A 16,393-nucleotide genomic window follows, 5' to 3' on the forward strand; every position below is an offset into this window, starting at 1 on the left:
TCTTAAGAAAAACAGACAGCCTTAAATAATAGACCTCCCACTGTTGCTCCTTGGATGCAAACATTTACTAAAATCACAATTCTCCCAGTTCAGTCCGTGCAGCTAACAAACAGCAGTGGTGCGGTGGGCCGGGTGGGGGGATTTTGAGGGACGATGCAGGGGGAAAATTAAATAAATAAAAATGTTCCCTCTGCATCGTCCCTCCAAATCCGCCCTCACGCTTCCTCACCTCTGTTACCTGCAAGGACCGCAGCTGAATCCTCAGGGAAAGAATATATCCAGGTTTCTTTTGCGTCCATTTTCTTTCACCTTCCATGAAATTGCAGGAGGGGTCCTTAAAGTGTTACGAATGAACCAGAAGTCCCCAAAATCTTTCCATCTAACCTCAGGCTTAAGCACCCTAGTTCTCTGGTGTCCCCACAGGAAAGAGCTCCAGGATATTGACACAAGGGGTGTAAATGAAACCATCACTGATATTGACTCTGGCTAGAGTTGAGATGCCTGGCTGTAGAAATTTCATTTTTGGTTGATAAAAAGGTTGGCTCCATAAAGGATCATATTAATCTACACAGCCTAAATCCGAAGCGCTGCCATAGCTGAAATATTGATGAGAAAACCAATTTCACAGATTGATTTTAAATCTGCTTTGCTCATTTGCTGGAAAAGGTGTGCGCATTACGAATATCAAGGCAATATTACAACCAAAGCGGGTGGAGGGTTTTTGCCTGGTCAAAGCCCTCCGCAGGTCTTCAAAAAACCCTTCACCACAGGCTTGGTGAAACACATTTTTTGAATAGGATTTTTTCAGTAAGCTATTTTCCTTTTTTTATTATTTTCTGTTTTAGCACTAAATTTACAACGAGGGCCATAGATTACTTGAAAAACCGTCAGACAGGGTATAACAACAATATAGGCCCTTATTACCTGATTGTTGAAATAGGGTGGAGTATTTGCCACAAGTGTTTTTTAATAATTACAGTAATTGACTTTGGGGAATGCAGTTGATAAAAAGGGTCAAAGTATGTGCAAGAAGAGACTGAGGCAGCTACAATCACACTTATCACTGTCATCTAGTGGATTATCCAAGTACAAAGAGAGTGGTGCACGGATCTGGAAGACCAGTCACTTAATCTTCCTCACAGGTGCACAACTACATAGATGAATTGCAAGACAAGAATTCAGCATCCATCAGTCATCATAAGACATATAAGAACAATTTAAAAGACAAACACCCACATGCATCAAAGTCAATTGCATTCGCAAACGGTGCGAATCGCAATTTTTGGCCGTTTGCGAATGCAATTGACGAATTTGGAATGCATCACGCATTTCGCAATTTTAGGACTCGCAACCATGTTGCGATTTCTAAAATTGCGATTGCATTTAGGAAATTGCAATTTCAGATTTCTTAAATGCAATGCATGATCATTTTTTAATTGCGAATTTGCAATTTGGAAGTGGTAAAATAGCATGAAGGTGTACTTCATGCTAATTTACCGAAAATGTCAAATTGCATTTTTGAAAGTTTCAATTTACACACACACATGCCCTTGGGGCATGTGTGTGTGTAAATTGCATTTGAAGTTACATTTCCTATGGAAAGGGTTTTCCTTAATTGCGATTAGCAAATTGTGAATCGTAATTAAGGAAAAATACCGAATCGCAAAAAAAATTCGAATTTTTCATGCATTGCAGTTTGCGATTTCTAAATTTAGGAATCGCAAACGGGTGTAATGATGCATGTGGCCGATAGTGTACAGACTCCATCAATGTTTTTGTTTTTTTACATTCTTTTTTACAATCTTCTTCTTTGAATCCGGGTTCCTGCCACATTACGTCATATGTGAACTCTGATACAGACAGGCAAACACTGGGTCAAACTTAATACAATGGTGACATTACAATCGATTGCATCTTGGCATTTCACATGCCAAGACGAAGTGCTGCAATTCAGGGCCATCCACATGCACACACAGTTTCACTGTCCCTACCAGCCCCACTTAATTCCTTGTATCCTTTTCTATTAATTTAATCTACCACAAAGAAACTAGAAAGAATGCATTGACTAGTTTGCCTGAGCACCCTACATTAATCCCAGTAACTAACAATAATCACTGACAATTGATTAACCACTAGCCTTTGGTTCGGGGACAGCATGGTGCTCGGGGTAAAGTGCATCAGCGCCTCATTAGGGGGACTAAGCGCTATATAAATGCGATGATTATATAATACGACACCCTGGCAGTCTTTGCTCACCGTCGGATGAAGCAGCAGCTTGGCTCTCAGTCTGTGCTCCTGGCTGTCTCTGGCACTCTCAGGTGAAGCAGGAGGCGGTCTCTCAGGCTGAGAGCTCACTGGCAGTCTGGGTCACTCTGGGAGAACCAGCAGCTGTCTCTCTGTCCACACCTGGGTGCTTTTATACCCTCTCAGCCCTCTCTGAAAGGCAGAGAGTGGGAGGAAGAGGAGTGGCCCCATTCCACCCACAGATCATGTGTCATTCCTGGGAAAAGGAGATATCTACCTTAGATAAGGATTGCGCAAAGCTTTATTCACAAGAAATGTTCACAGCAATGGCGTTCTCGTGTACTTTGCAACACGGATAAGTTGATAAAAAGGACTCCTTCTGAAGTGGATAAGAGTTTAAATGTCGGCATTTCCAGGGTGGGTATACCGAGCCGGGAAGGAAAGCTAAGCCTGAACCCTCTGCTCACACTGATTGACATCAGTTTAGGGGCTAGATTTGTCAGTTATGCTTCCAAAGAAAACAAATTATAAAAGCACAATTGGTTGTGGTGGAATTATCCCAAACTCAGCTGAGATTATACTGACTTTAAAAGCTATTCATGAAACAAAGAGACCCATTCCTCCTGATTTCCGCCCATAAATTGCTTTTAATGGACAATAGTTCCTCCGGAGGGGGGACCTGTAGAGTGAATGGATATTTGGAGGAGTCAGCATCAGTCTGCACCTCGGGATCAAAAAGGCCATATGACGTCATCTTACTGCTCTGGTATCTTCATCATTTTTATTTTTTTCCGTTTAAAGAATGTATTACACTCCCTTCGATGAAGCAATAACAATAACAGAGAATAGGGTTCACTTTGACCCTGAAAACGATGACCTTGGGGAGGAAGACACTATTTAATTCCGCTGTCAACATGCATTTTCTATTTGCAAATGTCTTGTAAAAGTCTTACAAATTATCCCACTTTCCTGGGGAGCATGTGCTGACCTTACAGAGGGAGAAATAGTCTTGAAAACATATTAATATTATTGAAGCTTTTATAGCGCAACATCCCCCCACTTGGAGTTTTCCTGTGCATGAAGAAAGTTGGAGTGCAGCCAGAGTGTGCATCTAAAACAACCAGGGGATTTATTTATGGCATTTGCTTCACTTTTGCGCCACCAGTGCGTTATTTTTCGTGACGCACCAGCGGCGTAAACAATGTGCCATGTTGCGCCATATTTACAGAGTGACACATCTAGGTAGATGCGTCTCTTTGTAAACCCCTGCACCACATTATACCTGCCCCAGGTATAATGTATGCAGGGGGGGCGCTCCCAAGCAAGAAAGGGTCGTAGAAGTAATGAAGTGAAGTCTATAAGATTTCACTGCCCCACTTTTAGGACACAAATGCGTACATATCTTATGCCTGCCTCATGGCAGGCTTAAGACTGACGGAGGCACATTTATCATGGGATTTGCCCATGTGAAATGAACCATTGCTGGAGTTGCAAGAGTTTTGTGACAATGCGTCATTTTTGCGATTACAGATACATCATGTAGTGTAGTTCCTATTTTCCCTATAGGCCCTGCGCATTGGAATAACATAAATAGCAGTGTGGACGTAGAAGTGCGGTCTTCCAGGTCTCTACTGACTATGCTAAACTTAATTGGGTTTGTTACCAACTAGCTCAGAGGTCACTGGAAACTTTCTTGACTGAATAGGGAGTGATCAGCTCCCCTGGCTCAGAGAAGAAGGGATTCAGTTTTCCAACAACCGCATAAACATGACAACTTTGCTCTTAGAATAAGAGTCAATCTCTAGAGTTGTGTGAAACAATAGACAGCTATTTCACTCAGTCAGTTGTGCAGATTACTTTCACCAGGATGCAGAGAATAGAGAGACGGGCGTTTTCAATAAAAGGTATTATTTATTGAACAGTCTTTCTTGTCATGCAAGAGAAATGAATTGCCAAAATTGCAAGACTTGTTATTATAAAAAGTGCGTACAGTAAAAGGAGGATTGCGAAATAATACTGTAAAAGCATTGATATGGTTTCTTAGCCATACAATGGTTAAAATGAATAAAATATATACATTCATATATACATTTAGCTAACGTACTCAACTGGTGCTTCTAACTTCGCCTACCCCAGTGTACCTGACCTAAGCCTAATACGTGGCAGGGAGTAAGTAAGTAGCAGTTTCAGTTAAGTTGGTTTTGCCAAGAGTTTGCTGCAAGAATTCTCTCTAAGGGTTTAGTCAACACTGTACCTCTGAAATAGAATGTTGGAGGTCTTGTATCTCCTCTCAGGACTCGATATCCCAGTCACCCGCAAGGGTAGGCTGGAAACGCCGGGGCTGGATTTTCTCGGCATGAGAAAAGACAGCGTCTTTCTCAGCGCGTCAAGGAGGAGGAGGGGCAGCATCCGTGGGCTTCTCGCATCTGCTGGGCTCTGCAAGGGACAGCTGTTCTGCTCCTGTATTCTCTATCACCACCATCGCTGTGTTTGCTTAAGGCAACGTTGGTAATATTTATACCTGGAAGGTGCCTTGTTTGACGTAAGTTTTTGGACATAAGACGTCAATAAAGATGTCACTAAGAACCGGTCGTTCTTACAGTGCTCATTAGAGTTCTATTACTAATCAAAACATAGCAAGCGGGGCTTTCCCAGGTTACTGGGGGTTTTATCTGTTGAAAGAACTCGGTGTGTAATCTAGGAATCTTAGATAGTGGCTTCTGCTGTGTCATATACTGTAATGAGCTGCAGAGGCGAGTTTCTGAAATATGGCTCTGATCGTTTATGCCATTATAGGGTATGGATGGATAATAGCCGTATAGGGGCATAGATCACAATACTGATCGGGGTCCTAGATAGAACACGACAATCAGAAATACTAATGTATCTGTAACTCCTTGCGACATGATGTGTCGTACTGTCAGTATGACGCATCACTGGTGTCACAAGGAGAGCACAATGAAAAGTGACGCATAGCTGCTTTCTTGCAGCAATGCGTCACTTTTCATAAATGAGGCCCCAGGTCTTCCGCTGTTTCCAAAAAACGGAAAGTAAAGTACACCTTCTCAAAGCAAGCTGCCATTCATTCCAGAGCTTTGGGCCCAAATAGGCAGAACAATGGCTCCTCATATGGGTCTGTTTCACTTTCAGAACTATGCACAGTGGAAGATCACTAGATCATTGGGCACAAGCCAGTTGATGGAGTCTCACCAGACTATGACGATATCAAGGGCCCTCTCCTGATCTGGCTCTGTGCACAAAGCACAGAACCTTGAATTGTATCCTCTTCTCGACCAGTGCAGCTCCCTCAACGGAGAGGAGGCTCATTCAGTTTTGGGGAGCATGTAAGGCAGCCCGGCTGCCGAGCTTTGGACCACTTGCATCCTTCTCATAGAAGCTTCGTGAATTCATAAATAAAGGACATTGCAATTATCTAATCTAGACAGGATGAGGGCCTGAACAGTTGTCCTTTGTGCTGGAATTAGAAGAAGCCCGGGGATTTTTTTCTGCCATTTCAACACGGCAAAATGTTGCGGCCAATTTCACAACCTGTGACTTTATCAACAACGTGTTGTCCAAACGGAAGCCACGATTCTTCAGCTTTTGGGGCGCGAGAGCACACAGGTTTCTAGGTCAATGCTGAGGGCCACATAAGAACTGATTTTTCCCCAACAACATAACTTCATTTTTTTACCATTACATTTTAATGAGTTGTTTATCCATATGGCTATGTGGTTATGGCAGGAGTTTAGGGCCTCAGAATTAAAATCCTGAGTGAACGGAAAAGCAAAAATAGTGTGTGAGTCATCCGCATGGGAAAGCAAAGTCAGACCAAAACATTCAACCAAATCCACTAGAGGGTGGACATAGATATTAAATGAAGCTAGGCTTAGGGCTAAGCTATGGGGAACCCCGTAGCTGAGGGCCAAACAGGTTGAGGTGTCATTCACCGAGGAAACCTGGAAGATTCGATCACTCAAAAAAGATACCATCCCTGAGAGGGTGTACCTTGTAAGCCCAGATTGGACTGTCTTTCAGACAGCTTTGCATGTTACACAGTATTGAAAGCAACACTGAGCTCTATGAGAAACATACAATAAAAATGCAAAGAATAGCATGAAATAACATTATGTCATTCAAAATCACCTTGAATAACAAAACATGAACCATAATAACTTAACACTTGTCTGTGTTGATAATTATGGTGATCTATGTGCTTGCATCTGGTTCATGGGCCAGAGAATCTTTTACTAGGCTTCCTGTGCTGATCATGTTGTCTGTCCTCATTGCTTGGGAGGTTTTTGCTGCTGCTGGAAAGGCTGATCTTCAGCTAGTGCTCTGGGCCACGATGCAGTATTGGCTGCCACCTAACACAAGCTGACACAAAACAACATGTTTTGGCTGTGTTGAACATTTAAAACCTATGGGACATTCAGGATTTGATGTTTGCCTAACATACGTTTAGCTGCAAGGAGGCACTGAACTTATAAGCCTTAGAGTCAGAATGCTATTTTGATGAATACATGGAAAATTTTCAGTTTTTGGCTTGTCTTCCATCCTTTTAAGGTTTTTACAAAAAGTGCCATCAGCATTTATTCATGGAATAAAGCAACACATATTTATGTTTGGTGCATGCAAAAAGATGAAAAATGTACATTACCTGCTTTTCTTCCTTGTCTGGTATCTCAGCGGTTGGCAAAAGTGAGAGAGAGGCAGCTGTGATCACATCATAGCCTAGCAAGCCATTGAATGGCAAAACATAACACGCAGTCACCTAACCTAACATATAGTGGCATGAATTACCATATATGTATGTATGTATGTCGTATTTGTATATAAGGCAGCGGAGCGCTGTGTCACAGACAAAGCCAAAGAAATAGTAAATTTGTAATTTTAGATAAAGCTGGGCTTCATCGTGATATTGTGTGATGTATCAACCTTGTATTTCATGCTCTGTTACCTCTAGGTCTTCTGTATATAGCACCTAAAAGAAGTTAGCAAATGCAGCTCTGATTTTTTCACTCTCCTCCACTATGAGCCCAGTCTCCCCTTCTTTAATCTTCCCTATCAAATTTCTGTCCAACTTTGCTTTCCATGCTAAAAGCTTCCTGCAACATTCTCCTTGTGTAATGTCCCGGGATCTGCTTACCTGCTACTGTTGAATTACTTTCTCCTCCAATTTAGTTCCAAACATCAAGCATAAACCTTCCAGCTTATCTGCCTACTCTTCCCTTACTCCTTCCAAGCCTTTGCTATCTTTTAAGAGCTTCTCAATGTTTTCTATCTCCTCCGTTATTTCATGTAGGTATTTTATCTATTTCCTAGCCCAGTTTACTATTAAATTTTTTACAATACCGCTTAACCATGCCTTATATATATCCCATACTAAGTGCACGTGGGCTGACCCCTGGTTCCAAGATAAAATATCCTCAGTATTGCAATGCACCTTCTCTATTTTCTCGGGCTGTGACGTATTCCTTCTGTTCGCTGTCCACCTACCGATTGTACGTATATCTTTTCTCTCAATTTTTAATAACAATGCTGCATGAGCCGAAAGAACTATAGGCAAATTATCCATCCCGACTACCAACTTCACTTCTTTCTTGTCCATGAACAGGTAGTCCATTCTTGAAAAATGCCTGTTCTTCTTACTATGAATGGAATAACCTCTACGTTTGCCCTCCATGCTATGGAAAACGATGCAAAGATTAAAGTTCTCCATCATATCCAATATGTATGCCCTCATCTTTGGGGAGGTAATTTAAGTTCTAGTTGACAGCATATCGATATCGTTATTCAATAGGACATGGAAATCTCCACCAAGAAAAATGGGAGAATGAAAATCAACCAAGTTAGGGAAGAGCTTTGTCAAAGTGTTACATCATCTATATTAGGGCTGCAATAGCTTGCTAATGTATATGTCACAGGGGGTATTTTAATCTCTGCAATTATCCAATGCCCGCCTTCATCTGCTCTGTTCCTAATTAGCTCGATCTCAGAGTTTGGCTTTAATATTATTGCTATCCCTTTAGTCCGATGAGCTTGGTCAGTTGATATCCACTTTGCTATCCATCTTTGTCTAGAGAAGAATTCCTTGCATACTTGTCTCAGAAGATGAGTCTCCTGAAGCATAATTATTTGGGCATTTTGGTCTTTTAAATATTGCACTATCATTCTCTACCTTCTTTAAATTTCCAACCCATTCACGTTCCAACAAAGAATAAGCAGAGTTTCCTTATTCATACTTCTTCAATTTCCTCTTTTGGTATCCCAATAAGCCTTCTCTTTGGTAATTTATAACAGGCACTCCATCACTGACTTGAGGACAAAATTCTTTTTTTAAATGTTTTCCCTCTGCTCCCCACCACTTGTGCACTCTCCCTTGGAAACCCACCCAGGAATATGTATTTTTATAGGCATCCCTGCTGCCTACTGAGCTAATGCCGGAGGGGAACCAGATGACCTATTTCATCATCGCCTCCTTCTGCTGCCTGCCTTGTATCTGTTACTTATATCCCCTAATTTCACTTCCTGAATAAATGTATCCACCTCTACCGGTTTGGAGAAATTGTGCATTTTATTTTGCCACATCACTTTAGAAATGCAGGTGTAGGAAGGTGGAATCTGACTGTATGGTTACCCCCACTTTTTTCCAGGTGTTTTGCTGGTTTTCGACTTAGTTGTCTCGGACCCTGCTATTCAGGCCCCAGTCTATCTGCTTTCCATATAAAATTGATACCATGTACTTTAAGTACATACCAGATTGGTTACTGGATCACCCTTGTGAGCCCCTGTATAGTGTACCATAGGTACCCAGGGCATAGGTGCACCCTAGACCTACCAGGGGCTGCAGCATGTATTGTGCCACCCCTGGTTTGCCTTCCAAACTGACACCACATCTGTTCACACAGACTGGGTAAGGTGGTGTAATCACCCCTTACTTAGATATAGTATACCTATATCTATATATACATATAGACACATATACACCTATAAGTCACTCCTATGGTAGGCCTTAACAATCCTGGAGGCAGAGTGCTTGGTTTTATATGATGAGGGTGCCCTAGTATGAGCTGAGCCCCTCTGAAGCTTTCAGAACCATCTCCTTATAGCTATTCTATGACATAGCTATACCATATACTCTTAAATGCATTATAATCCTCGCGGTTAATGCTAACTTTGGTTTGGCTTTATCAAAACATGGTTGTCGTCGATGCCCCTTGATCCTCGTGGCTGAAGAGACAAACTTCACATCTTCACCTGAAATCACCGACATCGGGTAGCATCTTCCTATCACCGCCCTGGTCACTGGCAAGTGACCCAGACTCTGTCCCTTCTGGTTTCAGGTTCTTCAGATCTTCGATCCACCCTTGGATCCCCCCGGACACTTTTCCTCTGGTCGCCTGCAGCACTTCTTTGCAGCTCTTCATTGAAAACGACGATGAAACCCGACACAAAAAGACACCCATGCACCCACCTTCCCTGGGTGAGGTAACACGAGTACTCCAGTGCTCCCATGGGTCTTGACTCTCTAAGTGTCTTAGTTTAAAAGGGTTCCATCGTAGTCCATCCGGAAGTGTCCTTAAATTGTATATTTGTAACTTCTACATTTCCCATAGAAAGTCAATGGTAACCAGCGCCTGTGTTTAGGCACTGCACGCATTTCCTGTGGGCCTCCTACTTCCTAACCTTTGGTTGTTTTTAGTAGCCTAAGCGATTCCACAGGCCCCATGCCTGCTTTCTAATTCTCTTGTGGTTCTTATACCACTATTTTATTATATGGTTTGTGAGGTCCCTAGGGCATAACGTATACTGTGCAACTTATTGTATATTAACTCAGTGACTTGAATTGTATTTTTATCTCTGACCTCATAGTGAATGCAGAGGGGTTGTGTTTAGAATAAATACATAAATATTTGATATATACCTTGTGTGGTGTCCTTTCATTTGGTACTGAAGGGAATTGAATTGGTAAAACAACTTGCTTAATACACTCTCTGAAGTCTTAGCCTCATGACTGCTGGTCCATGCTACCACTAGGATAGCTTTCTACAAGGTTGACTTTACAACCGCCATCAACAAGGGTCGATTAGACTAGTGCAAGGTGCCCACTAGAACTAGTGGACATCATATGCCAGGCTAACTTCTCACAGCCGGGACCTCAGTTGTACGGGTGCCTCCAGTTTCTTTAACTCATCCTTTCTATTACCCAGTTCCCACTGTCTATCAGCTGTCTCCCTTGAGATATCCAACCTGACTCTGAAGGAGGCACCCATTGCATGATGTGATATTTCTTTTAGAGCTAACCCCAAGATTTTTTCTTTTACCGATTAAAAAAGAAAGTTCACAAGGATCTTTTGAGTTGTTTTTTTAAAGGATCTCTATGTACTCTCTGAATTTCTGCTAATAAGTTTAATTAAGAAGCCTACTTTGGAAACACACTTTTCAGCAAGTTTATCACACATGATTTTATGTCTGATCCTTCCAGCCCCTCAGCCCCACCTAGGATTCTAATATCAGTTCTCCTGGCATTGTTTTCAAGTCTTTCGAGCCTTTCCAATAGGACTCTCTCCCTTGTTTTAACTTCTCCACTTCCTGTATGTTCGTTTGGGCTTTAGTCTGTAGGTTTTGAACACCAAACTCCAACTCTTGTGTTCGTAGGGCAAGAACTTCTATCTTTCCCTCCAGGCTCAAGCAAGTTCCCTGGATTTCTTTCTGATTGGCCTCAGAGTTATCAAAGCGTTCTTTAATTTCAAGAAAGAGGCGGCATAGCATCTCCTGCAATATGTTCTTACTATCCAAACTACTAATGCTCTCACCCACTCCCTCCGGGATAGTAAGCCCATTGGCTCCTTGATGTTGTACTGAGAATCATCTTCTTCACCTCCAACCTGGGGGGGGTAATCCCTCCATATTCAAGAATCGATTTTGCGACATGACAATTGGTTGAACTGAGGGACCTGAAGGAGCATTAGACTCACTGGTAGGAGTAGTCTTTATGTTGTATTTCTTTACTCCGTTCTCCAGTGCTAAGTGCTGGGGGAAATTCTTTTTACTAGCCATACTCGCTATATCTCCCTCAGCATTTCCTGCATCAATCCTAAGCTTGAAACAGGATCTAAGTGAGGGAGTAATTCTCTGGGGGTTTAGGGTCACTGCTGCTTGTTTTTCCTAAAAACAGATCTGCCTTCATCAATTTAGTAGTGGTCTCTTTAGATAGAGGGTGCAGGTCTCTGTTGATACCTGTATTTGTTCTTACTTTCCTCCGACTGACCTGCAGCTTCACTGTGGGTTGCGGGGAAGTTTTACCAGCCTCTCCACCCTCTTCCAGTACCCAAGGTGAGCAAATGCATGATCTTAATGTAGAACGCCTGTCAGACAGCTGGTGTGTGACCTCTATGTATTCTTAGGGATGATTTGCTTGTGTCCTGCTTGTTTCTCATGTTGTGGCTCTACCCTAAGGACATATCCATTTGTGCCTGCCTTGCCTTTTCTCTCATTGTAATTCAGCCCTTTTCCCAACAGGAATTTCAGGTCACCTACCTCCTTACCCTTGTTTTGCTTTCAGCCAATGTTGCAGAGCCTTTCTCCAAGCACAAACTGCTTGCGCTGACTCTGCCAGCTCTATTCTCCTCCCTTCCACGTAGCTGCAGAGAACAGAAAAGCTCCCTCAGTGCTCCTGTCGCCGCGACCCAAGGATAAGATCACCGTGCCACCTTTTACCCCAAAAACCTCAATAGTTATGCCTGGAAAGATGCTCCATTGAATCAGCGGATTGCCCTAGTAGAGGAGAAATAAACCAAGACAAGCGGTGGTGAGTGAAAGTTACGTGAAGCGGCTCCCCCTCGCTAAGCTCCTGACCGGCGTCTCAGCCAGCCGCCATGTTTCCTCCTAGTCAAGCCTGATGGTGTCCTGGTGGTCAGTGTGCCAAAAGTCCCCCAAGGTGGTGAGCATGTTAATCCAATAGGTGGAGGAGCCAGTAAGGATGGCTTTGAAGGTAATCATTACCAACCATAAGGGCTGTCCAACAACCCTGAACCAGAGACAATCATTTATTACTGTTTACAACTCTAAATTTGCTGCGTTGAATTGCACATTTTAAGCGACCTTTCCCTTGAACCAATTGTTAGGTGTGTAGGCTTTGTAGGTAGTGGCACTGGTTTGAAAGATGGTGTGGGGCGGCAAGAGGAGCCACTAAATCTCCATCATTGTGGGGGTGATATGGCTTTATTTCTTCAGGCTCTGTGGCTTGCAGGATGTCCTTAACTGAGGCTAGTAGTGAGACTGGAAAGATGTGGAGAAGGGAATTTCTGCCATTGGGAGAATGTGTGTTTGAACCGATGTTCTAAAGTCACTTTCAGAAAGGAATAGTTTTCAATTCTCCAGTAGGGACAGTAGGTATACCTGCTACGTGTTTTTTGCAATTTCTTCCTGCAGGATGAGTTTTGTGTCCTGGATAAATCTAAGTACCTTGGCTTTGCTAAATTTAGGTTCAAAGCTGTTGAGGTTCATGTCGCTGAGCCAAGTTTGTAATAGGTGTTTGTGGTGATGTGTTAAGCAGAGTGTTGATGAATCATGGAATGTGACTAAATGCCAAAGAGCTACATTCGAGTGCCAGTTACTTCCATGCCCCTTTGATGTAGACATATTTTACTTGGCTTAATAAACCACATTGTTTCACGCTGTGATTTGGGACGGAGGAAAGGGGGGCAAGCGGCACCGACAACCATTTGTGTGTGTAAACGGCCACTTTATTGAAACAGGTGTGCATCACACTTTATTAAAAAATGGCATTTTGCCTTACAAAACTAAAACGTCCCTAAACATCAAATTACCTGACCCCTTGACATTTCCTCCCCCCACCCCAACGATCCCCACATGATAAAAAAACCCCACCCTGCAACATACAATATATAACTTCCAATACATAATCTTATCACCTACATTATAACTCCAACCCTCCCAAGACCTACAATCCTATTTTCCTTCCTGCAACTGTAACTAACTTCCCTCTAATGTAAACTTCCAAACTGCTTAACCTTTCCCCGCTCCTGTTCACCAATGCCCCAAACTTAACGATAAACTACAAAACTCCAGTCAAACTTGGCAAACTTCAAAAACAACTCCGCCAGCACCTGTTCAAAGCAACAACATTACATAACATCACCCCTATGCACCTGTTCCAACAAAAGCCCCCTAACCAAAAACCTCCTACAAAAACGCCTCCCCAAAAACCATGAGCTCAGGGAGGGTGGGAGGGGCCAGAAAAACCTATCTACAGCGCTCCCAGCCACCGGGTCAAGAGTACCTAAAATGGTGGCTGGGATAGCGCCGACCCTCACTATATACCCTTGGGCTACCTGATTCAAATTGGGCTGCCTTTGGGCTATTCCCCAGGCAGGCGAAAGCAGCAAATGGCCGCTCCCTGCTCGCCCACCTTCCCCTCCCAAATCTCCCCGGGGACAGAACTCGCAGGGCTCGGCTGCCCCCAAAACCACATTGTTTCACTTGATTTGGGAGGGAGGAAAGGAGGGCAAGCAGCACTGACAACCATTTGTGTGTGTAAACAGCCGCTTCATTGAAACAGGTGCACATCACACTTTATTAAAAACTGGCATTTTGCCTTACAAAACTAAAACCTCTCTAAACATCGAATTACCTGACCCCTTGACATTTCCTCCCCCCACCCCCAGGATCCCCAAATGATACAATATAGAACTTCCAATACATTACATAATATACAATCTTATCACATACATTATAACTCCAACCCTCCAAAGAATCTACAATCCTATTTTCCTTCCTGCAACTGTAACTAACTTCCCTCTAATGTAAACTTCCAAACTTAACCTTAACTTAACCTTTTTCCTCTTCTGTTCACCAACTCCCCAAACTTAACGATAAACTACCAAACTCCAGCCAAACTTGGCCAACTTCAAAAATAACTCCGCCACCCTGGAAAAGGCGGAAGGGTAGGTGATTACATCGCCTCCTCCTTTTCCTGCCCCCCTCATCCCGGTAACCATAGCCCTGATACCCTGCCCCTTTGATGCCTCACTCCCGATGCACACCCAACAACCTGGAAAAAACCTCCCGTAGTTCTAACAAATAAAGGTCCATGGCCATGCGAGAAAGGTGAACCCCGTCACCTCGAAACAATTCCGGTGTGTCATACCTAATTTCCCGATGCCAGACGTGTGAAAACCCCAAGTGCCCACAAAAACGCACCATCTCGACATTAATCTTCCTTCTGGCCATATCCACCGCCTGAGGCTTCACTGCACCTCTCCAGACTCTCCGCGGGACCAACTCGGTCCAAACCACTGTACACCCCGACCACCTCCTTCGAAGTACCTCCAAGTCCCGTTTCATGGTCCTCATAAAGACCAAATCTGTTTCTTGCACCATGTCGTTCTCCCCCAAGTGGAGAACCAACACGTCAGAACATTGACCTGCTGCCAACAGTCTATTAAGCGTACCTACCAATTCCTTCCACCGCATACCCCCTCTCCTAAACCACTGGACTTTAAAAAGAGCAGGGTTAAACCCCAAATTTCCCCCAAAATACCTATTCTGTGCTTGCACCTGGACCCGCTTCACAAAGGAGTTGCCCACTATCCACACCACCATGTCACGGGCAAGGGGACCAGCCACAGAACCTGAAACGAGAAACAAGGGTAAATACATAGTTCACAAAAAACAACTGCTCTTTCAATGGGCCTCATCGCTGCCCACGTACCGCTGGAAACAATTGGATCACCATTGCACCAAGTGCATGATGTCCCCTCACCCCCAACCCCCACCTGTGCGCTTTTGACTCTGCGCCAATGCGAAATGAGTGCGTGCCATATTTCCTCCCCTACACCCCCAGCAGATCCAACGTTTTCCGCAACATGACCAACAGCTGGGACCCCAACGCCCCCGCCCATCTGCATGCCAAAATACCAACCCCTCTGCCGATTCACTCGCCCAGCATTGCAGACCCGACCGTACTGGGCACACCTCCCCCACGGTCTCCTGCCCCAACGCTATCCACCTGCCCACACTCCTCTAATCTGTCTTAGACATTCCCAACCAAAGTCGCACATCTTCCCTCCGAAACTTCACCTCCAACCACCGTAGCCCCGTACCGGTTCTCGACCCCAGCAACTCAGACACCCGAAACGCCCCCGCAAACATCCAAGCCATTAAGGTAGCGAAGATGCAAGTCTCCTTCGCATCCCTGCAAACCAAAGGCAAGGCCCCTTCTACCCTCCCCAACAATGCCCATAACAAGGGTAGCCGAACCTTGCCAGACCTCCCACACTCCTGGGCCAACCTTCCAGCATCCTCGACGAGTTTGCCCATGAAGGCAATCCCCACCAGCTTGCCCGGTATCCTAATCAGCGATAGGCCTTTGGCGATCAGTGACAGTATAAACTGTACCACATCTTCTTGTCTCTCCTGCCCCGAAGCCCTCCAACATGCCCCGGACGCCACAAACTCCCCCAATGCAGGCACATACGTTGTCTTCGTCGACTCCGCCAAGGATCCTACAACCAGCTGCAACATCCTGTGTTGCCTACGTACCACAGCTGCAGAGGCATGCATGTTGGGTCTCGATCCGTGTCCTTGGCTAACCCACGGAATCTCCTCTACTGCAAACAAGACAAAGCCCCGCTATGATATTATTGATCCCAGGAACATGCACCGCGCGAAAAACAATGTCATGGCTCAGGCAACCCAACACAAACACCCTCAGCAATTTCAGCACCTGCTCATCCCTGGCAGAGTGGCAATGCACTACCTGTACCACAGCCATGTTGTCCACATGAAAGGTCACACTTCTTTGGGCCAAAACCTCATCCCACAGTGAGACCGCCACCACCAGAGGGAAAAGCTCCAAGAACGCGATGCTCTTACCACCCCCGCTCACTCCGGGGGCCACTTCTCCGCACACCACCTGCCCTGCCAGTAGAGCCCAAACCCATCGCCCCCTGCCACATCCGAAAAAATCTGGACATCCCAAACCAGGTCCTGCCCTCTCTGCATTGGGGACCCCGTTAAAATGCTGCAGGAAAAACTGCCACATCCGCAAATCCTTGCGAATGCCTGCGGACAACCGCACGTGGTGATGCGGGGGCATACGCCCCGCCAAGGACCTCCACAA

General features: G+C 44.4%; 1 protein-coding gene across 3 annotated transcripts in view; it reads right to left on the reverse strand.

Moving 5' to 3' along the window:
- The window catches only part of LOC147726071 (epidermal differentiation-specific protein-like), a 637,522-nt gene that overhangs the window by 1,042 nt on the left and 620,087 nt on the right, over nt 1-16,393 (reverse strand). Inside the window, exon 1 of one of the 3 annotated variants that reach the window (XM_086960183.1) lies at nt 2,257-2,391. The exons of 1 other annotated variant lie outside the window; for it this stretch is intronic. The gene's annotated coding sequence lies outside the window, so the exon portion shown is untranslated. Of the gene's footprint in view, nt 1-2,237; nt 2,392-16,393 lie in introns of those variants that run through there. One more of the 3 variants, XM_086960185.1, reaches the window with a different exon arrangement.

Source organism: Lissotriton vulgaris, chromosome 3_1 (genome assembly GCF_964263255.1).
Source record: "Lissotriton vulgaris chromosome 3_1, aLisVul1.2, whole genome shotgun sequence".
Taxonomy (NCBI): domain Eukaryota; kingdom Metazoa; phylum Chordata; class Amphibia; order Caudata; family Salamandridae; genus Lissotriton; species Lissotriton vulgaris.